This window comes from Schistocerca nitens, chromosome 2 (genome assembly GCF_023898315.1).
Source record: "Schistocerca nitens isolate TAMUIC-IGC-003100 chromosome 2, iqSchNite1.1, whole genome shotgun sequence".
In the NCBI taxonomy this organism is placed as follows: domain Eukaryota; kingdom Metazoa; phylum Arthropoda; class Insecta; order Orthoptera; family Acrididae; genus Schistocerca; species Schistocerca nitens.
The window spans coordinates 254,112,241-254,139,937 of NC_064615.1; the positions used below are offsets into that span (position 1 = coordinate 254,112,241).

Here is a 27,697-nt window from a genome sequence, read left to right on the forward strand (position 1 = left end):
CAGCCATTTATAGTAGCATAGTTTCTAGGCAGCGGGTTGGCGCAGTGGGAACAGTATAGAACCGTAATTCGAGGGTCGTCGGGACGAATCATTATGCGCCAAATCTTTCATTTTCAATTTTTACGTTAGCTGCACTACAAATAAACCGAAATATTGCTCTGTGTACTGCATTTATTAACATTATCATAAAAGGCACGAAAATCAAAGGCAAAAGAACTTCTGAGATTGTAAATAAGTCTCCAAAAAACATTGTACTTACAGCGTTCACGAGGACTCTGCAAATAAATTTCCAAGAAGAGATTGAAATTAAATCGTACAGGAATATGTATTCCGTTAGTTTAATTTTGACCTCCAACCAGCCGTCGACGGCTGCACGCGAACAATAGGTTCGCGGTGCAGGTAAAATCGGCACATCGGCCGTCGGGAATCTATGACTACGGTACTCATTCGTTTGGTATAGTCTGAGTAATATTTCTTGACAGTTGACATCTGTCACTTGCTGCTACAGTGTTGCAACATCCGCTGCCGGCTACTGCTCGGTTATAGGCGACACACAGAAAAATGGCGGGTCACTTCACAAATGCTGTTAATGACTAACGCGGAGCGATGTTGGTGGCGGTCGCCGCGAGGTATGACGGAAATGCAAGATACTCTGTCGACAGCTGACTGTAAGTGAACAATGACTGAACTGCGGTAGACGACGGGTTCTGTAGCTCTCAATTTAAACTCATGTCCTAACTAACCTAACAACAACCCCGTGATGTGCAACGTATCCTAGAAAACTAGGATCAACAATCTGCGCCAGAATTAAAATCACGATCGCTTTGTTCAGGGCGTTTAAAGCCAACCCCTACGAGAAAATAAGACGGAAAAGTTCATAATATATTTGTCTGCATTGCCATCGCCCCCAACAAAATGTCAGTTTTAACGATAAAAGCAAAGTTTAATCCCTCGCTTTCATTTGTTACCTGAAACTACATCACATTGGCTACAAGGGATGCCGCCTTATCAACCGATGAGCAGTCCTGGTTGACACTTGGTTGAAGATTATGGGCCACACAAGCAGATTACAAATGAAAAAAAGATAGGATGAAAAATAAGAACAAATAAAAAAGTAAATACGATGATGAAAATTAGGTGGCAAAGTATTAAAAATAAAAATTAAATGGATTTAAACTAGGTAATCGAATAAAAATGATAACCGATATCTTTTGTTTCGATTTAGAAAACTGAAAAATTTCGCTGCAATTGACAAAATTCGAACTGTCGAACTTCTACATAGCATGTTTATACGATAACCACAACACTCTATACCATTACACTGTAAACACCTCTTGTAATTATAGCTCTGATGGCTCACGCGCCACGATTAATTGCCAGTCTTAAAAAATTCGGCTTCACGCAATATCTGGCGAAGCTTATCTGATGTAAGTCGATCATATAAAGGAAGCTAAATATCGTCTTGTGCGGAAGGAATCAATAGTATTTAGTTAATTTTGTGTATGAAAACTGTACATTTTGTTAGCATCGCGTCGGCTTCTGTGTGTGTGTGTGTGTGTGTGTGTGAGTGTGTGTGTGTGTGTGAGTGTGTGTGTGTGCGCGCGCGCGCGCCTACTTCGTTAGCATGGCTTCGTTTTGAGTGTGTGTGATTTGTTTTTGGTGTGGCTATCACGTGAGATGAACTACGAAGTAGAAAGGCCAGACCTAGGATTCGGGATCGAAACACATCAAGAAAGAATGCCGGACAAGGCAATGGAAGTGAAATAATTGTTGTGGCAGTTTGGCAACGGAAAACTGCTCGGTCGTGACGTTGAGCACTGTGATTGGAGGAAGCCAGCGTGAAGTGTCAACAATCGACTGAATTTAATCAAACTTTACCTCTCTACAAGTGCCGTGAATTTTTCTAGAATATTGTGAGAATGCAGTGAGAATATTTTTTTTCCTACCGAAATATAAAAAAACAACACGTATTTGTAAAAATGAGTCAAAATGCCGAGAAAGTTACTGCTTCCCACGTTTTTACGGTGAATATCGCCGCAGCATTTGTAAATCAACTGTAAAATTATAAGGCTATCTAATTTAGTACACGAAATTCTCTTGTATGCTTTATAATCCACTCCTCGAAACTTATTTGCAGTTAAAAATTTTGCTCTGCCTTTCCTTTTCATGTAATTTATGAAAATATGAACAACTACAATAACAAAATTTTGAAAAATTTGAGAAACGTCTTGTTAGCTCCTTGAGTTGCTGACAAAATTATTTATTTAGACAGCCAGTCTTGGTCGGCTGACCATCGACAGATCCATAAAAGTATTCACAGCATCATATTAGGCGAAATATAAAATCATTAACGTCCTGCTGATAAAACCATGAATTAGAAACTGTTATCATATCGTAATACACATTACATCGTCAATGTACAGATTCATTACCACATAGAGCACTGCTTCGATACTACGACACTCGCATTATCCCTTTCCGTACTCTTTCCACTGCGCCAAGCTCTGCCTGGAATCTACGCTATCGTGAATGACTAATGCCTCTCCCGACCCGCGTCAAAAATGTTATTTCTTCTAAGCGCTTGGCTATCTGGACCTTCCGCTTCTGTCAGTGTCAATTCTGACCAGGCCGTGCATACACCATAAATTTTGTGGCGGCCTTCGTAATCTTGATACTTCTTGGCTAGTTGGTAGCGGTTAGTTGTCGTTAACATTCGTTTCTTTCTGATCTCAGGACGCTGTAATTGTTATTTTCGTTGTGAGAAGACACCACAATCTACTGTCTTTAAAATTCGTCGTAAAACAGGGTTCATAGTGGAACTGAATATTTTGTAGTATCTTTCTCTCTTTAGCTTCGATAGATTAATCAGTGAATAATGACGATAATCTTGAAGAAAGTCCTGTCCAAATTAATTGTATACTCTTGAAAGTAAGTTAAATTCAGGTCACAAGTTATTTTTGCGAGTTACTGTAAAGTCAATGTTCATTAATTATGGCAGTCAAAGATCTTATACCTGTATTAATTTTCGTTCGATTTGACGAAAAAATAACGATCGTTGCGCTGCGCTGCCCAGTGCAGTGATCAAATATAATTAAAGTTCTGACAGTTCAAGTTTTGAATTAACTGTTGTCCACTGAAACTCCCTATTCACTTCCCTGAATTCACTTAAAATTTTTAACTATCATTGCTTTACAATAATAAAACTTTTCCCTCTCACAAAGTTGATTACCTTCAGAAAAGATGGAAGTTTCTTCTGAAATTAAAATTTTGAATACTTTCTCGCCATATATATTTTCACAATGAAGTCATAACCGCTCACACGAGCTAACACAATGCAGGCAACGTGAGACAAGATGAGGTGAGACAAATTGAGGAGACACACTATTGTCTCGGCTATTTACAGACGTATGCAAAAGTTGATGTAACTATAACTTCTTACGCCTAGAAGATCTCAGTTCATTACTTATCGAATGATAACCATTTCAAAAGAACAATCCAAAGTTACAAAAAATATTAACGATATTGTTTAAAATCAAGGCTTACGACCGTATAAGAGAGGCTTCGATTTGGACGAAATCGGTTTTTACATTTGACCAGGTGAAATGGTTACAAGTAGTTTGAAACGCTGTATTACCAGCGCTTTCCTCTCAAAAACAGCGGAATACAGGAGCAGAAGACAAAATATCAGTTCGGTATGAAGCATTTAGTTTTCTGAAAACGTGTGGAATTTTTTGTTTTTTTTTGTATGAACTTACTTACATTTCTATACATAATATCTGGTTTTTGCACTAAATAAGTGTTGTTGGTACCTCTTTATTAGTATTCTGTCATTTCAGTATCTTTGTCATTCAAAAAATGGTTCAAATGGCTCTGAGCACTATGGGACTCAACTGCTGTGGTCATAAGTCCCCTAGAACTTAGAACTACTTAAACGTAACTAACCTAAGGACAGCACACAACACCCAGCCATCACGAGGCAGAGAAAATCCCTGACCCTGCCGGGAATCGAACCCGGGAACCCGGGCGTGGGAAGCGAGAACGCTTCCGCACGACCACGAGATGCGGGCAAATCTTTGTCATTCATCGTACTTTAAAGCGAAAGGCCGACACACATCTTATTTTTCAAAAGATGTGTATGCATTTTTTTTTGTATTCTTAAAACAGTTTTACATATAGAATGAAATATCTTTTGGTATGTCCAAATGCTACACGAGATTTCACATTTTTAATAAAGAAACCTTCATTGAAAATATTGCATTTAAGATGAAATAAACTGAACAATATTCCAGAAGTCGTCTCCAAATGGATACCACCATTAGCGAGCTGATCGAGGTGTTGCTTTGATTGTGACGATATCATCCGCTGTCTACATCATCTAATGTCTAAACTAAGGCCGTACACCTCTGTCAGCGTTCAGCAAACGCAGTCGGGACAACAAATCCGACACGAAACTGAGTAGTGCTGAATGCAAGCGTGAGGACAAAAGTACAGTTGACGTTGACGTTTCCAGTAACAAGTGTCGTGAGCGAATGGAACAAGTTAGCTTCCGTACAAGACACACAGCGAGAACCACTGACTTTTGTACTGTTTTCCAGGATTCTTTTTGCTACGAAACAGATAGTTGGATAAATGGCGGTAAGAAATAAAATGAAATGCGACTATTCTGCAACAAACCAACGGCGACCAGGGTACATAACACTAAAATTCTCAGAAAATATCCCTGAACAACCACCGAAATGTTGTCGGTCGAGTTCGATTTCAAATCGTGTATGTTACGCATGTTAAAAGCTGTGTTGCCGATCATATGCCACGTGTTTGCATCGTCGTGTGTTTGCTTAGTGTGTCCAAGAGCCATGGGAAGCCTTTTCTTTGTCTAAGGATTTCCAGTTTACAAGAGTTTTTGCACACTTCAAAACGGTAAACTGTTACAGCAACAACAGCCTTTTATATTTATTCAGTTGCATCTAATTATCGTTCGGCTCTGTAATGCACCGCGCCAAACCAAAAAATGGAAAACAATTGAAAATTAAATGAATTTTAAAAAATTAATTGAAGTGAATGCTTCCTGTAAACAGTCGAGCATTATTACACCTTGGAACAGACTGACGTGTTGGCCGCACAGCATCACGTCTACGCTGTGCGCCGCTCACCTGTTCGGCACGAGCGCGGGTCCAGCTGACCGCTGACAGGTGACAGAAGACGGTGCCGTAGCGCGCGCGCACTCACTGTTGCTACGGTAGCGGCCGGGCTGCAGACAAACTACTGTCACGTGAGGCAGTGGCTGCTGCGGCGCCAGCAACAGGCGGCCGACGCCAGCGCCGCCACGCGGCCGCGGCGCGCAGCGGCATGCTGATGCTCCGTGCATCCTAACGCAGCAGGACGTCTGTGGAAAAAAAAAAGTATTCACGATGAGGCGCTTGCGGTCGAATTAGTGGCGAATGCGGTTTAGTTCTTCCATGCTCTGGGCTTCAGACCTCTCACACCTCTCGCTGTCTTGCGTCTAGTGGCAAACAGGTCACCTCAAAGACAAGATGGAATCCCTCCACAATCCTGCGCGAGCCGATACATAGGAGAAACAGCTTCCAATTTCTCATAATCTTCTTCTTCTTAACAGTCGCTTTGGCCTGGGAGACCATATCCACTCTCTTCTATCCTCCACCAATCACTTCTGTTGCTGGCTTTCGTAGCCATTCTCCGTTTCCGAGGGTCATCACCTCCGTATCCTCGTTGATATCATCTATATTGTCCGCAGCCTTCACATCCCCTTCTGCCAAGCAAGGAACCTGAGAATGTTACTTACGGCAATCTTCCACCCTAATTTTCTGTCCTGCCTCATCAGTCTTCTTTTCTTCATTCTTCGGCCAGTATCATCTTGTGAGTATACCTTTGTCAGTTCGTGTTTCAAATATTTTCCTTAATATCTGTCTGTCGAAGACTATCAGTTTTGTTCATTTGCTCTGCTCGATGTAAAACGTAACATGTCCACAGAAAGCTACTGGAGATTTGCGGTCTGTTAAGTAATAGTGTGGCCGGCATTACAGACAGGTAACCGTTCTTTCACAACCCACTAGAAGGAAACTTTGGCTTTCATGCAATGTCCATAAAGCATTAGTTTAATCTGAATTGTTGACTGAGACTTGCACGTATTTATTGCAACTTCATAAGCACAGAAAATGTTACAAGTTTGACGGCCGGTGTGACCGAGAGGATCTAGGCGCTTCAATCTTGAACGGCGCCACCGCTACAGACGCACATTCGAATCCTGCCTTGGGCACGGATGTGTGTGATGTCCTTAAGTTAGTTAGGTTTAAGTAGTTCTAAGTTCTAGGGGACTTATGACCTCAGCAGTTGAGTCCCATAGTGCTCAGAACCATTTGAACCATTTTTTTAACAGAACCACGGTCTTACTTAACAGACTGTACATTTTTACATATCCTAATTTTAATTCTCGAAACAGCTCTGCTGTACAAACTGTCCCGCATTCCATTTGCCTCAACAATCCTTGCCGTAATGTCAATTTCCATTCTTTTCTGTTTGATAAAGATGATTGTAAAATATTTAAATAGTCTATTCTTTTAAAAGTTATTTCATCAACTGTCAATTATGTACCATTGGTCCACTGGTAGATGCCTTGCTCACTATCACGTTCTCTAATTTCTCCTCGTTAATTTGTAAGCCTCCGTTCCTCACAATAGTTCAAATGGCTCTGAGGACTATGAGACTTAACATCTATGGTCATCAGTCCCCTAGAACTTAGAACTACTTAAACCTAACTAACCTGAGGACATCATACAACACCCAGTCATCACGAGGCAGAGAAAATCCCTGACCCCGCCGTGAATCGAACCCGGGAACCCGGGCGCGGGGAGCAAGAGCGCTACCGCACGACCACGAGCTGCGGACCTCACAATAGTCCTCGAATATTTTCTCATGAACTGCAAGTCATCTTTTTTATCACTTATTAGAACAGCATCATCCGCATTGTAAGCCCATTTATTGTGTTATTAGTCCATTTCGGCCTAATTTTTGTGTTCTCTGTCTGCCTCTTCTAAAATTAAGTAAAAAATATCGAAGATAATGCGTCTCCTTGTCTAAGACCTGTTCTGACTTCAAAATTCTCTGACTGACCTTTGCTCTGCAGTAAGTCTTCCGTAAACAGGTCTCTACTTGTCGTATTAGGTTTTGTGAGAATTGAAACTATTTCAAAGTAATCGTGATTGAGTCCATATGTATGCTGTCATAACCTTTACTGAAGCCAGTGAAAATCATATGAATGTCACCGTTATGTGCGCCGCCTTTCTCGGTTATCATACAGCAGTACTCTCTGTTTGAAAAAGGCACCTTGCGTGTTCATCATCTACATGTAAAGGGTAAGGGTAATTCAAAAAACACGTTTACAAATTGGCATGGCAAATTGGGCATAAAACAAGGAACAGCAGTCACACACAAATCGGGGGGGGGGGGGGGGGGGGTCGCAAACGCCACGCGATGTCGCTATGGCCACCTTTATGTTGGCATCGTCGAAGACTGTTTAATTGGGCCGTACATTCTTCCGGACAGACTTGGCGTGAAACCTATGTCTTATTCCTGCGAGATGTTCCACCGGACGTGCTGAATGATGTTCCCCTACCTATTCGTCGCTGCATTCGATTTGAACACGATGGAGTCCCCGCGCATTTCAGCAGACATGTGGGGTCACATCTGCAGGCATCGTTTCCTGCTCGTTGGATTGGTCGCAGTGGGCAGTCGTATGACCACCACAATCACCCGACCTGTCCCTAATTGATTTTTTCCTGTGGGGCATCTGAAGGACGTTATGTATGAAACACTTGACACTTGTTACATCGTCGAATGGCCTACTGGGCAGGATGTGGCGGCAGCAGGATGTCTTCGAGATACACCAGGTATCTTTAAGACGGTGCGGCGTTCAAATGGTTCAAATGGCTCTCAGCACTATGGGACTTAACTTCTGAGGTCATCAGTCCGCTAGAACTTAAAACTTCTTAAACCTAAGGACATCACACACCCATGCCCGAGGCAGGATTCGAACCTGCGACCGTAGCGGTCGCGCGGTTCCAGACTGTAGCACCTAGAACCGCTCGGCCACCCAGGCCGTGCGCCGTTCAATGCAGCGTCAATGTCAGGCGTGTCTCGATGCATCTGGACCAAACACTGAGCTCTATCAGTGGGAGTCCATTTGCAGCACCTGACTAAACAATTGCAACGCTAATTTGTAGCCCCGGATGGCGGTTGCGACCCCATGTTCCTATGTGGTTACTGATCCTTGTTGTATGCTCAATGTGCCACGTCAGTTTGTAAACGTGTTTCTGGGTTACCCTCTACACAACGTATCTATACTCCGAAAGCCACTTTACTATGTGTGGCTGAGGATAATTCTGGTATCACTATCTTCACCTCCCCATATTATTCAATTCAAGGATGTCGTATGTGAAGAATGATTGTCGATAAAGCTCCACATGACAGTTAATTTCTCTGATTTTCTCTTCGTGATTATTTCGCGCAAGGTACGCCTGAAGGGATTAATATTTCGCTCGACTCTTCTGAGAAAGTAGGCTATTGAAATGTGAACAGCAAACATCTTGGCGATGGACAACACCTCTTTTGTAGCGTCTGATACTGGTAGGCCGCGGGGGGTAGCCGTTCGGTCTAGGGCGTCATGTCACGGTTCGTGCGGCTCCCCCGTCGGAGGTTCGAGTCCTCCCTTGGGCATGTGTGTGTGTGTGTGTGTGTGTGTGTGTGTGTGTGTGTGTGTGTGTGTGTGTGTGGTGTGTGTGTGTGTGTGTGTGTGTTTTCCTTAGCGTAAGTTAGTTTAAGTAGTGCGTAAGCCTATGGACCGATGACCTCAGTAGTTTGGTCCCATAATCCTTACCACAAATTTCCAAAATTTTCCAGTCGACGAAGACCGAAAAAGGTCGAACAGGGGATAACAATTCCTGTAGTCGCAAATGTCTGAACGATGGTAAGAGGGAGTTCCATGAGCAACATACTAAAACTCCCGACCGGAGGGGTGTGAACGTGGTGGGAGGGGAGATTTAAAGGTCACTTTTTCGTGTTTTTCTTGAATAAGTATAAAAACAACTTCTGGAAAAAACGTTTCCCGGTAAAAATGAAGACTACATTAAATTTCCTATAAAAAAGGCTGAATTCATTTTTTCTCTAGGACTAGTAATTTCCGCGTTGCAGTGGATGGAATAATAGCAAATTATTAAAAATAGTGTTTTAATGGTATAAAACGAATGTTTGTTGTTAAATGAAACGGGTTAAGAAAAATATATTAAATGTGTGGATCACGTCTAAGTGCAGCAAGCGGTATTAAGGAGTGTCCTGGAGGTGTAACAAAGAGGAGGAAGTTGGAGGGCAGATGCACGACGGAAGGTGCGTCGCCTGACTGTACCTATGCACTTTCCTCCTTCGTAGGTCTGCAAAAGGAAGAGCGAACGCGTCCAGTTTCCGATCGTTAGAGTGTATCAGAGGAGTCCGGATCAGAAACTGCTAGTAAGGGCGCACAAACTGAATCATGTTGCACTGATGTAGTCTTCACCCCTCAGACAACCACACGGGACAGTTTGCAGAATGACTAGAGCTTGATTTGGCAACACCAAATTCTTCACCACCTTAGACGAGACAAAGTTCCGCTTGTAACGAATCAAAGTGTTGCGCAAAACAACCACAAAGTAAGCACCCCGACAAAACATATCTTATCCGAAAATATTTTTCATGGAACGTTAGCGACAGCCAGGTGAGGTAGTCATCTCAGAGTCTAAAAGACCCAAACGCGGACAAGTCGGAGAGCAACTCATGCCACAACACTGTGTTCGCAGGTTCGCCTCCGAACATATCTCGAGCAGCGATGTTTATAACGCGAGAGCTACCTATCGCTCGAAAACCGGACTTTATATTACGTGTATGCATTAACTGAAGAGAATATGTAGTATTGTAGGCTGTTCTTCCCTCCTGGCCTAAATATTCGTTCAGAAGTCTGATTTTAATAATAAGTAAATTTAAAGCTAATCTCTAAAATCGGACTCCTATTAAAAGTGCAGTATGTCGCTTGATGAACACGACAATTATTGGTCATCAAAGTTAAAGATCACAAGATAGAATGACAATGCGCAACACACTTCACGGCTAACTTCTGCTATTTAGTTCTTCAGCAAGGCAACACTCAATATATACTTGTTAATCGGAATGATATTGGAATCAGGTTATTTGTATTACATGTACTCGGACGCACGAGAATTTTTTTATTTTATTGTTTCTTAACAATAAAATGTGTACCTCAAGTGATCGGATGCTCGAATAAGAAGGCTACAATCACGACTGCACTTTTTCGTTACTCGTTAATTCGTTTTATCATCTTGCGAAGTCGGCGAGTGCTTATATGAAGTATATCATCTTTGGATGTCTAGTTTCCATAGCAGAGACAATACAAGTGCGGAAAGTACGTGCGGTATTAATGAGATACTTACACTGGTTTCATATTATGTAGGGATGTCTTGCTACCTGTTCGTTGACAGGTGTAGCCTTCTATTGTCGATTTCTCGTATTACTTCTAAAGAACCAAATGAAAGAGCTACTTCCTCGACTGACTGAATCACTGTGTACTTGCTCAAGTCGTTCGTTTTGCCATTTTCTGTAAATCTCCTAGAAATGTCACTTTTGCTGAGTGAGCAAGAACGTTTGCAAGCTCCGGAGGGATCAGAGAGTGAGAACATCTGAATGGGAACAGTTTGAAGATTTACATTCGGCTAAGTGTCGTGATAATACTGTCGCTACAAATACTTCTGCTGTAATTACAACCACTTCTGTTTTATTTGTAATCGTCTCGTCTGTATTTGCATGAAAAAGCAGCACTCAGTACGGGTTTTCAAGATTGATTCAGAGAAGACGAAACAATCTGCTGGCAAAGCAAGAAGGAAATAAGCTGATATTGTCCTGTTTGCTACGTACCTCTATGCAGAACACAATACTTCAGACATTTTTATACAAAAGCCAATGACTTGTGAAATTGCTAAAGAACTTTTTCTTTGGAACGATAATTGCACTTTCTGTCACCATCGATGCAAAATTTGTGATCTATTACGGAACTAAAATAAATATTAAAAAGTCAAAAAAAGTGTGCGACTAGGCGCTCGCCGTCCGGGTTGGCGCATTGAGGCAGTCAGTGGAGCCTGAGGAAGCTGTAAGGCACGTCATGGGTGACCATGTTCTGCGCGATCACACGAAAACAGGGTGAAATAGTTGTATTTAAGATTAATATTGGTGATGTAATCCCAAAAGTAAGGTCTCCTATTTTTTATAAGTACATAGACCTGTTTATTTCTGCATTGGTGTACATCAGTTTACAGCTTGAACATTTAGCTATTTTTCGACATAATCGACATTTATGTCGATGCATTTTTGTAGACGCTGTGACAGTTTTTGTATGCCCGTGTCATACCAGCTCGCCGCCATGCTGTTCAGAAAGTTATGAACGTCTTCTTTCAACTCGTGGTTGGAGCTGAATCGCTCTCCAGCCAAATGTTCTTTTAACTTAGGGAACAGGTGATAGTCACTGGGCGCCGTCAGGACTGAAACTGTTGCAGGAGAGCAACGGTTTGCCGAGCGATGTGTGGGCGAGCGTTGTCATGGAGAATGTGTACGCCCTTGCTCAACATTCCTCTTCTCCCATTCTGAATTACCCGTTTGAGTTTTTTCACAGTCTCACAGTACCTGTCAGCGTTAATTGTGGTTCCTGCGATTCAGCTCCGACGACGAGGTGGAAGAAGAGGTTCATAACTTTCTGAACACCATGGCGGCGAGCTGGTATGACATGGGCATACAAAAACTGCCACAGCGTCTACAAAAATACATCGACGTAAATGGTGATTATGTCGGAAAATAGCTAAATGTTCCAGCTGTAAACTGTTGTAGACCATTGTAGAAATAAACACGTCTGTGTACTTATAAAAAATAGGAGACCTTACTTTTGGGATTACCCTGGTACCATATCTGTGTTAACTGAGACATGTCGGAATAAAGAGGAGCTTCGTCTCAGCCCTCATAAAGGGAGGACAGTGAGCGTTTGCGTTGGCGGTCGTGTGTGAAAGTTATTAATTTATAGAACTGAGGTTACTTAGAAAATCAAGCAATCGTTCTGAATCCCGACCGTAAAGAGCTTACTAGCAACGAAAAAGTTGATTGAAATGTTAAGTGAATGAATGTGGGAGCAGGGCAAGTGTGTTTAGACTTGTAGGGATAATCTTGCTTTTGTTTAAATTATAATAACCCGAGTGCTGTCAAATCAGTATCAACACATTCTCAGTTCGAATATAATAAACTTTCTTGAGACTGAGAAGCTTATCTCCACGAATAAACTTGGTTTTAGAAAGCATCGCTGGTGCATACTTCAGCTGGCCCTTTTCTCACATGATGTACTGTGAACTATGGATGAAGGGCAATAGGCAGATTCCATATTTGTAGATTTCCGGAAAGCATTTGACACGGTGCCCCAATGCAGGCTGTTAACGAAGGTACGAGCACGTGGAATAAGTTCACAAATATGTGAGTGGCTCGAAGACTTGTTAAGTAATAGAACCCAGTATGTTGTCCTCGACGGCGAGTGTTCATCACAGACAAGGGAATTGTCAGGAGTGCCCCAGGGAACTGTGATAGGACCGCTATTGTTCTCTATATACATAAATGATTTGACGGACAGGGTGAGCAGCAATCTACAGTTCTTTGCTGATGATGCTGCGGTGTACGGTAAGGTGTCGAAGTTGAGTTACAGTAGGAGGATAAAAGACGACAAATTTCTAGCTGGTGTGATGAATGGCAGCTAACCCTAAATGTGGAAAAATGTAAGTTAATGCGGATGAGTAGGAAGAACAAACCTTTAATGTTCTATTACAGTAGTACTAGTGTCCTGCCTGAACACAGTCAAATACGAGGGCTATCCACAAAGTACATTACGTTTTGGAATTAAAAATAAATAAAGTATTGGAATTTTTTTTATTATATACAGATGAAAGCCACACTTAAATACTACTTTTCTACATAGTTGCCATTTAAATTAAGGCACTTATCGTAGCGATGGACGAGCTTGGAAATTCCTTCGTCGTAAAATTCGGCCGCCTGCGCCTTCAACCACGTGGTTACCTCTTCTTTTTGGACAGGAAAAGTGTGATTTTTGTGGATTTCCTGGAAAGAGGCACTACAATAAACTCTCAAAGGTATTGCCAAACTCTGCACAACCTCAGAAGAGCAATACAAAACAAGTGCAGGGGAAAGTTGAGCTCAAAGATCTTGCTGATTCACGACAACGCCCGGGCCCACACGGCAAATGCCACTCGTGAAGTTCTCGAATCTTTTAAGTGGGAGTTGTTTCCTCATCCGCCGTACAGTCCCCACCTGTCACCGAGCGACTTCCACTTGTTCCCAGCAATGAAGAAGTGGTTGGCTATGCAGCGTTTTGATGACGACGCACAGCTTCAAGAAGAGGTAACCACGTGGTTGAAGGCGCAGGCGGCCGAATTTTACGACGAAGCAATTTCCACGCTCGTCCATCGCTACGATAAGTGCCTTAATTTAAATGGCAATTATGTAGAAAAGTAGTATTTAAGTGTGGCTTTCATCTGTATATAATAAAAAAATTTCCAATACTTTATTTTTAATTCCAAAACGTAATGTACTTTGTGGATAGCCCTCGTAGTTTAAATTGGGTGTAACGCTGCAAAGCTACATAAGATGGACGAGCATGTGATAACTGTGGTAGGGAAGGGGAATGGTCGACTACGGTTCATTGAGAGAATTTCAGGAAAGAGTGGTTCACCTGTAAAGGTGACCGCATATTCTTGATTATTGTTCTAGTGTTTGGAATCCGTACCAGGTCGGATTGAAGGAAGATGTCGAAGCAATTCAGAGACTGACTGCTAGATTTGTTGCCGGTCGATTCGAACAACACACAAGTGTTACGGAGATGCTTCGGAAACTCAAATGGGAATCCCTGGAGGGGAGGCGGCGTTCTTTACGGAGAAAACTATGGAGAAAACTTAGAGAACCGGCACTTGAAGCTGACTGCTGAACGATTGTACTGCCGCCAACAAACACGGTGTGTAAGGACCACGAAGATAAGATTCGAGAAATTACGGCTGATACTGATTCATGTAGACAGTCGTCTTTCTTCCCTCACTCTATTTGCGAGTGGAACAGCAATGGAATGACTTGTAGTGCTGCAAGTAGCCTCCACTACGCGCCGTACTGTGGTTTGCGGATTATCTACGTAGATGTAGCTGTAGACTGCATTTAACCTCTTCAAGTTATTCTAGGTACTTTCGTGTGAACTATGATCAGAGTCATCTGAGTTGTAGGTAGGGCACTTGTCATCAGACAAACCGTCTCGAACTTTCTCGAACTGGCACGTGTACCTTGGCTGTAAGTTCGCCCACCATGCTGTCTTAACCATCAAGTCGGACTGGCTATTAAAATTCAGACAGCTTGAAATCCGTGAGTTAGCTTAATGAAAAGGACTAGCGATTTACGTGGGAAAGGTGTACTAAGGAATTTTGCTTTATGGCATTACAATAAGGGTACAACGGCTTCACGTACCTAACAGAGGATATCGTGACAATAAAATATCTCATCGCAGCGATCACAAATATCACACAAATTCTTCTGCTGGACACCGAACTCATGCCTGAGATTACGTAATGACACCGCCTTTGTCATCATCTGCACATCACATGATCAGAGAGCTGCGCCGAAACGTCTTCATCAGATACGAGATGATCAGGAAGAACTGTAAACCTAACATACAGATATACGAAACCACGTCACCGAGTGTTACTCGGCGTTACACATCGCAGCCGTAGTAGCTCCAGCTCCAAATAATGGACTAATTGTTGCCGAGGAACTGAAGCTCACTCTTCAAGCTGCGCCTCTCACGGACGGTCTTCCAGCGAAGTTTCACACCCAATGCTAGCATACCTTATGGTAGCAATTGACGCTTATACACTTCTTGTAGGTGCCATTTTCCAAAGTAATTTCCAAAGGGAACACTGTATTAACTCCCTAGGCCAGTATAATTTTATTTACTAAGCACTTACGAACGATTTCTTTATCGAACGAAAGTTTTTAAAATTCTGACATGTGCTGTAAATAACAGATCGAAATCATTTTCGGACATGTTCTTGACACCTATCAGACAATTGCTATTGTGAGACACTCAATCTCAGACATTATCGCTCACCACAGATACTTTGTAAATATGACAAAGCCAACTAAAATTTCAATGGCCACGACCTTTTTTAGATTTCAGGAACGCTGACGACAGTACCTAAGACGATTCTTCCACACACTTTGTCAGTCTTTAGTTTTAACCCAACTTTTACGAACACCGTGCATTCGTGGAACCACGACCGGAATGAAAATCAATGAAATGCTCATGAACCCTATTTCGGTTAGCTGAGCTCTCAAGCAGGGTGCATTCTTTCGATGACTTCATACGCATTTGCAACTTTTACTCCCTCTTACTCTCTCAGATTTTGCTATTTAGTGACTTAGATCGGTCGTTAAGTCCTGAGCTGTCGATGTTACCATTTTAATCAACGGCGATCAGGATGCACAAACTGCGAGGAATATTGTCATCTTAGTATTAAATCACTTAATGGACTGGTCTAGTTCACACGGAGGTTGCACAAACATTACACATACGAAGGAACATCACAGTGCAGTGATTTATGTTCACCTTTACTGTGGGGTAAAACCTTGTAAAGCCAAAATTTCTTGAGAAGACGATATTCTTACAAACAGAATATTTTGACCAAACGAGTAACAAAGTAATTTTACCAAAAAATACTTTTGTAAAAGAACAATGAAAAATTTTACTTCACTGCTAAGGACATCTCCACTCTTTAGAAATTGCCGTGTATTGCCATTCACCAGCTGTTACCATCATCGTAGTCTTCCTCTTTCAGATTTCTCTTTCTTATCACTCCAGTTACTCCCCCTCTCTATGTTAATCTCGGCCTCCAAGCTTCCTGATTCCTGGCGGCGAACATTCCAAAATTGCTTTTGGCCATCGTCCTTGCTTCATTTGCCATACATAGCCACAACACTGGAGAACTCTATTCTCAGTTCTTTCCTGGATTTGTTGTTCCATATCCATTAGCTCCCTAATTTCCTCATTTCTTCTCCATTCTATTCTGGATGTCTTGGCTGCCCTCTCTATTCCATCAATCTCTACTGCGTGCACTCTACTTCTCTGCCGGTCTACCAGGGTCCATTTTCCTGCACCTTATGTTAGTATACTTACCGCTACCGTTTGCTGAATCCTTTTCTTTGTTTCTTTTTAAATTGCCTGGCTCTACAGAATTCCATTTAGCATTTTAATCGCTCCTTTTGTCTGCTGGATCCTACGCTGCACATCTTTCACAGCCTCCCGAAGAGTGGATATCTATCGTAAGTATTTAAACTGCTTTATAGCTTTAATAGTTCCTTACGGCATTACTATATCCCTCCCATCCCCTCCCACTACTAGATATTCTGTTTTTCTCTTCTTTATTCTAAGATTGCCTCGTTCAAAAGCTTCCATTAAGTTTTTTCTAACATGACATCCTCTCTACTTTGTGCTATCAGTATCTGATCAACGGCAAATAACAAAGGATAGATAGTACCATACTGGAAACCAAATTCCATACCCCCGCATGACTGATTCCATCGTTCCATTATATACGTCATATATATTTTAAACAGGGTCAGTGACATACTGTAGCCCCGTCTATGTCCTTTCCATATTTGGGATGTTTCACTCAACATTCTCCCTACTATAATTGCTGAGTATGATTGAGGGCATATTCCATGAATCAGGGATATCTGTTATTCTTCTACACCTACATATTCCATCGCTTCCCATACTGTGCTAATAGGTACAAAATCATAGGCTTTTTCTAAATCCACAAATATCTGATGTACTTCCTGACCCTTTATTACACACCTTCTCACATATTTGTCTAAGGCTATAAGATACGATCGTCCAACTGTACAACCTGCCCATTCCCCTCTCATCTTTCCCTCACAACCTGTTTTTCAGAGCCGGCCGGTGTGGCCGTGCGGTTCTAGGCGCTTCAGGCTGGAACCGCGTAACCGCTACGGTCGCAGGTTCGAATCCTGCCTCGGGCATGGATGTGTGTGATGTTCTTAGGTTGGTTAGGTTTAATTAGTTCTAAGTTCTAGGCGACTGAAGACCACAGAAGGCGCTACAGTCTGGAACCGCGTGACCGCTACGGTCGCAGGTTCGAATCCTGCCTCGGGCATGGATGTGTGTGATGTCCTTAGGTTAGTTAGGTTTAATTAGTTCTAAGTTCTAGGGGACTGATGACCTCAGATGTTGAGTCCCATAGTGCTCAGAGCCATTTGAACCATTTTTGAACCTGTTTTTCAGTAAACTGCTAAGAAGTTTGCTGATAGAAGCCTTAACACTAATTCCCCTTTAATTACTTGGGTGCTTCTTGTTTCCCTTTATTGGTAATAGATATGTAAAACACACACCACTCTCTTGGCGTTTCTTCTCTCTCTACATTGTGCCTGAACAATTTACATACTAAGTCTCACCACCTGAGGCGCCCATATTTCCACAATTCCATCACATCTCCTCCCAGTCCACTTGCCCTTCTTAGCATCTATTTTAACTCTATCTCTAGTATGGGTTCCATATTGCCTAATTTACTGCTTTTGTTGTAGGTTTATCTCACGTAGTCTCTTGTTTTTTCCTCCAGAAGTTCTTCAAAGAGTTTTTACACTGTCCAATAGATATCGGCTGCACTGTGTCTGCTGAATTGTTAGCCATTTTCATTTTCCTTACCATCTTCCATGCCTTTGCTAATCTCCTATATCCAAACGAGTGCTCTACTTCCCCATGCACTCTTTATGATTCCTCCTCCTTACACTTTGTTGGTTACTTTCTTAGTAATCTTTCTATATACCTTGTACTTATAGCAGTCCTCTTCACTCCCAGAGCTTAATCACGTCTCATATAGTTTCCACCTCCAACAACTCTGCGGTCATCCATTCAGTTCTTACTCACTTATAAGAAGCTATCCTGATTTTTATCTTTCTGTTTTTTCCATTCCACACGAAAATAGAAAATAGTCTCCAATTACTTCTTATCCAGATCCTTTCGTTTTCGTTTCTGTCATTACCACAATATCTATTTTTCTCCGATTACTTCTTATCCAGATCTTTTCTTTTTCGTTTCTGTTATTACCAGGATATCTATTTCCAGTATCGCCATTTTTAAAATTATCTTCTCAATTTTTCCTGCTTTCCCTGTAGATTCTATGTTCCACAAATCAGAGTCCTTGTTCTTAGCCGGCCAGAGTGGCCGAGCGGTTAAAGGCGCTACAGTCTGGAACCGCGGGACTGCTACGGTCGCAGGTTCGAATCCTGCCTCGGGCATGGGTGTGTGTGATGTCCTTAGGTTAGTTAGGTTTAAGTAGTTCTAAGTTCTAGGGGACTTATGACCACAGCAGTTGAGTCCCATAGTGCTCAGAGCCATTTGAACCATTTTTGAACCTTGTTCTTACCCATAGTCGTGCCTTTTGATCCGCCCGGCTTTTTTATTTTGTTTGGGAAATGTAACAAAACCTATTATTAGCGGGTCAGGATGCCGACACCCGCAAACTTTCAACCAAGGGGAGTGGGATTTTACCTCAGGGTTTACTCCCGTGGGAAAGCTGCCCTCTCCATGTCTAAGAGTACCCCCCTCCCCCCCCCCCCCCTCCTATCGTATGGGCCATTTCAAGAAAGGAAAACTCAGGGCTGGGTGAAGGAAAAGATGGGACTTCGTGAGACGCTCTTTGTCTGTCTACTCTGTAAAAGGTCTGTCCTTCACGAGAGACCCTGGCAGCGGCTACGCTACCGCCGGTATAGCCCTCTGCTCCATTGAAACACGCAAACCCTCTCGCCTGCATCGACAGTACAACTTTAAGGAGGCATTAACCCATTTAAACAGATTCGAAACCTTCGCAAGACAAAGCAGGTTTTAGCCCGAAACAAGCCAAACTAACCTTAGATGCAATCAGCAACATAACTCGTGTTAACATCAGACAGTCATGACATTAATCATCACAAGAAGCCCACCACTGTTGCGACACATTAATAACTTATCAAGAAAATTCATTTAAATTAATAATTTACTAAATGAAAGGTATAGTAGTTCAGATGAAAGTACCCTATCGACTGTCTTCTTTGCCAAATAATCCCTCACCCAAATCCATTCAGTGCCGACCAGTAACACCTTCATGTTACAATACAATCAAGAGAGGCAAGCGTTAAGTAAGCTGAGAGGGGATACTAGCAGATCACTTCGAAGATATAACACAGTGTAAGCAAGGTGTCTAAATCACTGTAGCGACCCACTGTGCATTCCGAAGGGGCGATGAAATAAGTTCAAATCGTAAGTGGCAAGTCAAACTGAGGCAGCTAACCATATTCAAAATGTAACAGTCGACATCCTCCATTCGGAGTGCACTACTGTCATAGCAAACACCAAAAGGAAATGTTAACGCGTCAGGATCGGCCAGGAGGGGAAAGCGGTAGGCACCTGTTGAGGTGGAGAATAAGACATAGTTTAACCTGTGTGAATTTTTAATGCCGTAAAGAAAGGCAGGCCTGGAGAAGCCGCCGAGACTGAATGGGCAGCCGCCCAAGAGAGCAGGTGAGGAGAGCGTCTGATCGGTTTGGAAGCTGCCAGCAAAAGGGAGCGAACGGCGTGTCCGCTCCCGGCAGCCGGCCGCGGTTCCACCCCCACTCGACCACCTCCAAGCCTCCCTATTGGTCGGTCAGATCGTAAGACGCGTAGTTCGGTAGCGTTACCTCGTCAGCAACACGTGAGTTTAGATGCTGATGGTTCAACACGTGAGTTTCAGAGTGGTTCTATCCGGTTCTGGGCAACGTGACAGAGACGCTGCAGCTTACCGCCAGGCAGAAGGCACTGACGAACATAAAGAGAAAAAATAAAAATCAAATTTTTATATTAATAAATCCATTCAGTATCGGCCTTCACTGTACAGAAAGCAGAGTGATGTCACAGTACTGCACATTACGTACACATTGGGGTGACAAAAGTCAAGGGAGTACCTCCTAAAGTCAGGTCGGACCTCCTTTTGCCCGGCATAGTGCGACAGCTCGATGTAGCATGGACTCAACAAGTCGCTGGAAGACCGCTGCAGAAACACTGAGCCGTCCATTATTGCGGAAGTGCTCCCAATGCAGGATTTTGTGCACAAAGTGAACTCTCGATTACGTACCATAAATGTTAGATGGGATTCGTGTCGAGTCAGCTGGGTGGCCAGCTCATACCCCCCAGTTGTCCAGAATGTCCCTGATACCAATGGCGAACAGTTGTGGCCCGGTGGCATGGCACATTGTCATCCATAAAAATTCCATCATTGTTTGGGAACATGAAGTCCAAGTAGCCGAACATAACCATTTCCCGTCAGTAGCCCGTGTAAACACTGCCCACACCGCTGATCAAGGCTTTCACAGTGCCTTGTTGACAACTTGGGCCATGGCACCGTGGGGTCTGCGCCATACTCGGACCGTCAGCTCTTACCAACTGAAATCGGCAGTCATCTGACCAGGTCACAGTTTTCTAGTCGTGTGGGCTCCAACCGATATGGTCACGAGTCCAGGAGAGGCTCTGCAGGCGATGTTGTGCTGTTAGCGTGGCTCGTCTGCTGTCATAGTCCATTAACGCCAAATTTCGCCGCACTGTCCAATCGGATACGTTCGTGATACGTCCCACATTTATTTCTGCGGATATTTCGCGCAGTGTTGCTTGTCTGTTGGCGATGACAACTCTACACAAGCGCTTCTGCTCTCGGCCGTTAAATTAAGGCCTTCGGCCACTTCGTGGTGAGACGTAATTTCCTGAAGGGAATGTCCCAGTCGTCTAGCTCCAACTACCACTCAGCATTCAGAGTCTCTTAATTCCCGTCGTGTGGCCATAATAAAGTCGAAAGTCTTTTCATGTGAATCGACTAGTCTAACTACAAATGACAGCTCCGCTAGTCCACAGCCCTTTTATACCTTGTGGACGGATAATACCGTCGTCTGTATATGCGCATATCGCTGTCTCGTGTATTCTGTCACCTCACTGTACAGGTTCCGTAGGACCATGCATACAAAAGCCTTAAGAAGAACTGCAACGCCACAAGATAATCATACAAAAGCTACTTGGTTACGGGACGAGCCAGTACACAGTTTTACAGACTGCTGATTAGAAAATTTATAATCGAGAGAATTAACAAAACGCTATAAAAACTATAAAAGACTGTAAGACAAAATAACTGAATTCGGAGAAAATTCTCCATTACCGGGAGGAACTGCTGCACAGAATTGAATGAGTGTGCCACTAGGAAAACTTTTAACCCGCTGAATAGTGCACACGTTCCTGTACAATGCCTAAGGGTGTGTTGTCCAGATGTACGTCGTTTCTTCGCCTGGAATACACTGAATGATAGCTACAGTTTCTTCTGAATGGTTCAGTAGTGTGAACGAGGAATGCCATGGTGGAAGATGGCACAGACAGAATTCCTGATAATGGCCTGAAAGGATTTCACAGGTAGACACCGCTGATCAGAGGCGCCGTCCTTTACTAAGATAAAAGTTTTTTCGGTGAGTGCACAGAGATGCACTGCCTATAACACTGTAAGAAATAATAGAAAGTATGCATAGTAAACCAGTCTTCTTCTTCCAGTAATTTTCGGGTTTTCAGCCGGATCCCATCAACATTCTGCCACGATATTTCGGCCCAGAGACGTCTGGCCATCCTCAGGTGAATAGACGAAGTACTGCGAAATATCGTGGCAGAATGTTGATGGGATCCAGCTGCAGTCCCGAAAATTGCTGGAAGAAGAAATACGCCGAGAAAATTTCAGAAATCCCAACCAGTCCTCTGCTTTCTGTGTCAGAGACAGTGGAGGTAATGCCTGTTGTGAACGTAGCAACATTCAACTTCTGAGCAATATCTTGAACGTGATACTTCCCAGAAAGCCCTTGGTCTATCCTGAGTAAATTGATCGACTTAACTGTTTGACCACCTTGGAACAGTAAAATTCTGCTTTTACGGAAGTTCCGTGCAATTAAATGGTGATCTGTTGTCTGAAAGGCACAGGCTGATGTTCCTGTCTGCACTATCAACTGCATCGTGTCTTATTTAGTGGGATATCATTGTATATCAAGAAAAACTATGGATCCGGAACGAAGTCCATGGCAACCCCCAGTTTACTTGACCCCAGTTAGATTCATACCGCTTCCCTGTTTGTTGACACTCGAGGCCAGCCGTCATCTGCATCATACTTTCCTGACATTAAGTGAGCCACTGTTGAGCTTTTTCCGTAATCCAATAACTCTCCAAATCATGCAGAAGTACCAAATGGTCCGGACGGAAGTGAGACTTAGGCTCACAGTGACAAGAAATAATCATCTGGACCTAAAGGACAAATTATCTAAGGAATTCTGCCTTCAATTACTTTTATTTTCTCTGTGAAATATAATTAAATAAAATGTAATGGACTATAGATTTGTTCAGATTGAGGGTGATGTCACCAGAGGAAACCGCGCTGGCACTTATTGAGAACGAATTACGAGTTGTCTTTGAACAAGTTGGGCTGAGCTCTTCTTCTTGTGGTTGTTGAGCCCCGGCAGACGTCACGGACTGTCAGTCGCGAGTTGTCAGTGGGGCAGTATGGGGATGGGAGGCAACGTCGCCTCGTATTACGTGTAAGTGCAGCTGTGTGTTCTGTTCTGAAGTTAATGTTAGAAGTGTGTACTTCGATGCTGTGAAATAATAGGTGAGTTACCAGCTAATACACTACTGACGAGAAAAGTAAAGCACTCAGAAGACGTTGTCGGATGTCGATGTAACTTCGAACACGTACACACTATCGACAGGTACGTAGATGTTGAGCAGTTGACGTTCGTGGAGTCGTAACGCCTGCTCCATTCAGAGCCACCGCCTACCATCCTGGTACGATGTCGAAAAAAAAAACAAAAAAAACAAAAAAAAAAAACACCGTCAGAACAGGCCTTGAAGGCCAACGGTACCGATCGGCCGCCGTGTCATCCTCAGCCCTTAGGCGTCACAGGATGCTGATATAAATGGGCATGTGGTCAGCATACCGCTCTCCCAGTCGTCAGTTTTCGTAACCCGTGTCGTTCACTACCAAGTAGCCCCTCATTTGGCCTCGGAAGGGCTGAGCGCACCCAGCTTGCCAACAGCATTCGGCAGACCCGGGCAGTAACCCATCCAAGTGATAATAAAGGCCGACAGCACTTAACGTCGGTGATCTGACTGGAACCGGTGTTACCATTGCGGCAAGGGCGTTGGCTATGATGTTTGAAGATGATCTAACACTGACAGAAGCTGGCAATCAGAAGGATTTTCTTGCGGTCGAGAGTGTTTATGTGCATTTCAAAGAACCAAGAAAACCGCTGTTCTCGACGAGAAATGTGCTCAAAATTGACTAAGTATATAAATGATTAGAATTGCAATTCTGTGTGACTGTTAGAGCGGCCACCAGAGTGCATTAGTTTTTTCGTGTTTAGGCTTGTTGCCGAGCCTGCTGTATTATATAAAAGACGTGAACAGCGTCAGGTTTCGAGTAATTACTGTGAAGGACATGAAAACGCTACTTGCTCGTGTGAGACAGCGTTATGCGTCGGGTATGACTTCAGGTCACAGCTGTTAGTGATTGAGGGAACTGTGACGGCACAACGCTATCCACGGACATTCTGCGTCCTCATGCGCTACCTTTAATGCGACAGTGTGGTGGTGCCGTTTTCCAATCGGACAACGCTCGTCCACACATGGCACGCGTCTCTATGAAGAGTCTGGTTGATGTTCAGGTAATCCCGTGGCTAGCAAGATACTCAGATGTGCCCTGCGTGCGAGTAGCTCGGATGCCAACTCCGTCTCAGGGCCAAAAGAGGATGTTCGCAAGAACCTCCCCCCCCTCCCCCCCGCCACCACTGGCACTAAACCTCCAGAAATGTCTGACTTTAGTCGGTGGGTTCGTAGATGGTGGTATAAGAGCTTTCCCACCCAAGTTCTGCCATAATTAACGCAGTCCGTCCATGAACTGACGTAGTGCGCCGGAGCGTAGGAATTCTTCCTACCTGTTATGTGGAGATGCTCTCGTAGTTTTGTCCCCTTGCAGAGCCGTAGCAGCGCCGTTGGATTCTGAAAGTACAATATTACTGTCTATGTTTTACGTAACGAAGTGGGAAGACGCTTCTGCGCAAATAATTTTTACACGGGGGTGTCGTTATGGTGCGTCTATTTGAGAAACATCCTAAAATGAACTAGTTCTCACTGATTATAACTGTTAACGGTACGAGACCATGGTCTACTGTATGACTAGATTGAAAAGCATCCTATCGACGACTGCCAACCGCGGCGCACATCTGTAACTTGCGCGTACAGTCGGTATAGTTCGTATTATGTCGTACATCTTCTGTTATGCCAAAGTTATTCATTAATTTTTTGGTATCAACGTTTACCGAGGTTTTCGATAATTATGCCAGTCCGTCCTTGAACTTAGTGAGTCGCCGCGTAGGAATTCTTCCTACCTGTTATGTGGAGATACCCTTGCAGAGCCGTAATAGAGCCGTAGACTCATTCTAACGTCTGAGTGGCAAAAGGCAACTTCGTTTAGCAAATATTTATTAATAACAATACATGATTCTCGCCCGAATAGACGTACTTTCCCTGCATATCTGTTTGTCATGAGCGATTTCTGCATCGGCACCTCATCCCACTGGCTCTGAAAGCTCCAGATGGTTAGCCGCCTCTGCTAGCCAATGCGGGAACCTGTCGCTCGCTCCTTACTCCGTACATACTGCAACGCGGTTACATCCACAACACGTATGTGAAGTACCAAAACTGGAAATGGAGTAAAATGTCCTCCTATCTGCAAACAAGGGGTACCTTACATGCTACAGCTTTATATTGCCGTACCCAACTCAATCAGTTCTTGCATCAATGCCAGAGTGTGTGTGCAGCGTCACACTGATAAGTTCGCTCCTATTCCCAATTTACTTCGATTTTGTTATTATTGAAATAACATTACATACCCTCTAAACATATGAAGTTCCATTCCGTTCTCTCTTCTCCTCTTTGGTGCATTACTCTTTCTGTCTGACAGTGTAGATACACTACTGGCCATTAAAATTGCTACACCACGAAGATGACGTGATACAGACATGAAGAAGATGGTGTGATATGCAAATGATTAGCTTCCCAGAGCATTCAAACAAGGTTGGTGCCGGTGGCGACACCTACAACGTGCTGACACGAGGAAAGTTTCCAACCGATTCCTCACACACAAACAGAAGTTGACCGGCGTTGCCTGGTGAAACGTTGTTGTGATGCCTCGTGTAGGGAGGAGAAATGCGTACCATCATGTTTCTGACTTTGATAAAGGTCGGATTGTAGCCTATCGCGATTGCGATTTATCGTATCGCGACATTGCAGCTCGCTTTGATCGAAATCCAATGACTGTTATCAGAATATGGAATCGGTGGGTTCAGGGGGGTAATACGGAACGCCGTGCTGGATCCCAACGGCCTCGTATCACTAGCAGTCAAGATGACAGGCATCTTATCCGCATGGCTTTAACGGGTCGTGCAGCCACGTCTCGACCCCTGAGTCAACAGATGGGGACGTTTGCAAGACAACAACCATCTGTGCGATCAGTTCGACGACGTTTGCAGCAGCATGGACTACCAGCTCGGAGACCACGGCTGCGGTTACCCTTGACGCTGCATCACAGACAGGAGCGCCTGCGATGGTGTACTCAACAACGAACCTGGGCGCAGGAATGGCAAAACGTCATTTTTTCGGATGAATCCAGGTTATGTTTACAGCATCATGATGGCCGCATCCGTGTTTGGCGACATCGCGGTGAACGCACATTGGAAGCGTGTATTCGTCTTCGCCTTACTGGCGTATCACGCGGCGTGATGGTATCGGCTGCGATTGGTTACACGTCTCGGTCACCTCTTGTTCGCATTGACGGCACTTTGAACAGTGGACGTTACATTTCAGATGTGTTAAGACCCGTGGCTCTACCCTTCATTCGATCCCTGCGAAACCCTACATTTCAGCAGGATAATGCACGACCGCATGTTGCAGGTCCTGTACAGACCTTTCTGGATACAGATAATGCTCGACTGCTGCTCTGGCCAGCACATGCACCAGATCTCTCGCCAATAGAAAACGTCTGGTTAATGGTGGCCGAGCAACTGGCTCGTCACAATACGCCAGTCGCTACTCTTGATGAACTGTGGTATCGTGCTGAAGTTGCATGGGCAACTGTACCTGTACACGCCACCCAAGCTCTGTTTGACTCAATGCCCCGACGTATCAAGGCCGTTATTATGGCGAGAGGTGGTTGTTCTGGGTACTGATTTCTCATGATCTATGCACGAAAATTGCATGAAAATGTAATCACATGTCAGTTCTAGTATAATATATTTGTCCAGTGGATACCCGTTTATCATATGCATTTCTTCTTGGTGTAGCAGTTTTAATGTCCAGTAGTGTAAATAGATACCAGAGAAGACTCCTCGCCTCCTGTTCAGTCAGTTGCACTTCGTTTGCCGGGTACAACTATGTACTGCAAACAACGGTTGCTATGTTGGCTGTAATAACGTGGCTCTATACAGCAGCAGAGATATACAAGCGCAGCTGGAGAACTCCCACGCGGTGCCGCTAGCTAACAAGGATTTTAGTGGCGAGCCGTGTCGGAAGCTGGGATTGCCGCCGGCGAGGATGCCACAGCATAACACAGGGCAGCGCCGGCGGTGAGCTGGAGGGGAGGGAAGCCACGGCTGCGTGCGCTGCCGTCTTTCGCCCGGCCGCCTCCAGTACCGTTCCAGTTCCGCCGCTGGAGCCTTCCGGCACGCGACGCTGCCGCTGCACTCCGCCTAGGGACCTCAGAGATCAACAGGCATGTCCGGAAAACATTTCTGCACAATTCTGGTAGAAGGAATCCTAGTTGTTGTGGTCTTCAGTTTCAAGACTAGTTTGATGCAGCTCTCCAAGCTGGTCTGTCTTGAGCAAGCATCTACATCTCTTCGTGAAGTACTGCTCGAACTCTGCCTGAACTAACAGCAAACGTGAGTGCAGTGTGCACTGTACACGCTAAATTTAACATTTAGGCATCGCCACTAAAATCCGTCTCAGTCACTCACTCCTACATCTACGTCTACATCAACATGGATACTCAGCAAATCGCATTTAAGTGCCTGGCAGAGGGTTCATCGAACCACCTTCACAATTCTCTATTATTCCAATCTCGTACAGCGCGCGGAAAGAACGAACACCGATATCTTTCCGTACGAGCTCTTATTTCCTTTATTTTATCGTGGTGATCGTCCTCCCTGTGTAGGTCGGTGTCAACAAAATATTTTCGCATACGGAAGAAAAAGTTGGTGATTGGAATTTCGTGAGAAGATTCCGTCGCAACGAAAAACGCCTTTCTCTTAATGATGTCCAGCCCAAATCCCGTATCATTTCTGTGACACTCTCTCCCATATTTCGCGATAATACAAAACGTGCTGTCCTTCTTTGAACTTTTTCGATGTACGCCGTTAGTCCTATCTGCTAAGGATACCACACCACGCAGCGGTATTC

The 27,697-nt window shown here is 43.8% G+C and overlaps 1 protein-coding gene across 1 annotated transcript in view; it reads right to left on the reverse strand.

Annotated features, from left to right (window-relative positions):
* Positions 1-5,242, reverse strand: part of LOC126234960 (uncharacterized) — a 561,291-nt gene extending 556,049 nt beyond the window's left edge. The window contains exon 1 of the mRNA XM_049943699.1: positions 5,151-5,242. The gene's annotated coding sequence lies outside the window, so the exon portion shown is untranslated. The remainder of the gene's footprint in view (positions 1-5,150) is intronic.
* Positions 5,243-27,697: the final 22,455 nt, after the last annotated feature.